This window comes from Bison bison, unplaced genomic scaffold (assembly GCF_000754665.1).
Source record: "Bison bison bison isolate TAMUID 2011002044 unplaced genomic scaffold, Bison_UMD1.0 scf7180017864389, whole genome shotgun sequence".
Lineage (NCBI taxonomy): Eukaryota > Metazoa > Chordata > Mammalia > Artiodactyla > Bovidae > Bison > Bison bison.
The window spans coordinates 2953879-2955721 of NW_011494961.1; positions in this window are offsets into that span (position 1 = coordinate 2953879).

Sequence of the window (1843 nt, forward strand, 5' to 3'; positions counted from 1 at the left end):
AATGAAAACACAACAACCCAAAACCTGTGGGACGCTGTAAAATCAGTGCTAAGGGGAAGGTTCATAGCAATAAAAGCATATTTCAAGAAACAAGAAAAAAAGTCAAATAAATAACCTAACTCTACACTTAAAGCAACTAGAAAAGGAAGAAATAAGAACCCCAGGGTTAGTAAAAGGAAAGAAATCTTAAAAATTAGGGCAGAAATAAATGCAAAAGAAACAAAAGAGACCATAGCAAAAATCAACTAAGCCAAAAGCTAGTTCTTTGAGGAGATAAATAAAATTGATGAACCATTAGCCAGACTCATCAAGAAACAAAGGGAGAAAAATCAAATCAATAAAATTAGAAATGAAAATGGAGAGATCACAACAGACAACACAGAAATACAAAGGATCATAAGAGACTACAATCAGCAACTATATGCCAATAAAATGGACAACTTGGAATAAATGGAAAAATTCTTAGAAAAGTACAACTTTCCAAAACGGAACTAGGAAAAAATAGAAAATCTTAACATACCCATCACAAGCACAGAAATTGAAACTGTAATCAGAAATATTCCAGCAAACAAACCAAACAAAAGGACCAGACGGCTTCACAGCTGAATTCTACCAAAAATTCAGAGAAGAGCTAACACCTATTCTACTCAAACTCTTCCAGAAAATTGCAGAGGAAGGTAAACATCCAAACTCATTCTATGAGGCCACTATCACCCTAATACCAACACCTGACAAAGATGCCACAAAAAAAGAAAACTATAGGCCAATATCACTGATGAACATAGATGGAAAAATCCTTAACAAAGTTCTAGCAAACAGAATCCAACAACATATTTAAAAGATCATACATACATCAAAACCAAGTGGGCTTTATCCCAGGGATGCAAGGATTCTTCAATATCTGCAAATCAGTCAATGTAATACACCTCATTAACAAATTGAAAAATAAAAACCATATGATTATCTCAATAAATGCAGAGAAATCCTTTGACAAAATTCAACATTCATTTATGATAAAAACCCTCCAGAAAGCAGGAATAAAAGGAACATACCTCAACATAATAAAAGCTATATATGACAAACCCACAGCAAACATTATCCTCAATGGTGAAAAACTGAAAGAATTTCCCCTAAAATCAGGAACAAGACAAGGGTGACCACTCTCACCATTACTATTCATAGTTTTGGAAGTTTTGGCCAGAACAATCAGAGCAGAAAAAGAAATAAAAGGAATCCAGATTCAAAAAGAAGGAGTAAAACTCTCACTCTTTGCAGATGACATGATCCTCTACATAGAAAAGCCTAAAGACTCCACCAGAAAATTACTAGAGCTAATCAATGAATATAGCAAAGTTGCAGGATATAAAATCAACACACAGAAATCCCTTGCATTCCTATACACTAATAATGAGAAAATAGAGAAATTAAGGAAACAATTCCATTCACCATTGCAACGGAAAGAATAAAATACTTAGGAATATATCTACCTAAAGAAACAAAAGACCTATATATAGAAAACTATAAAACACTGGTGAAAGAAATCAAAGAGGACACTAATAGATGGAGAAATATACCGTGTTCACAGATCAGAAGAATCAATATAGTGAAAATGAGTATGCTACCCAAAGCAATCTATAGATTCAATGCAATTCCCATCAAGCTACCAACAGTATTCTTCACAGAGCTAGAACAAATAATTTCACAACTTGTATGGAAATACAAAAAACCTCGAATAGCCAAAGCAATCTTGAGAAAGAATGGAACTGGAGGAATCAACCTACCTGACTTCAGGCTCTACTACAAAGCCACAGTCATCAAGACGGTATGGTACTGGCACAAAGAC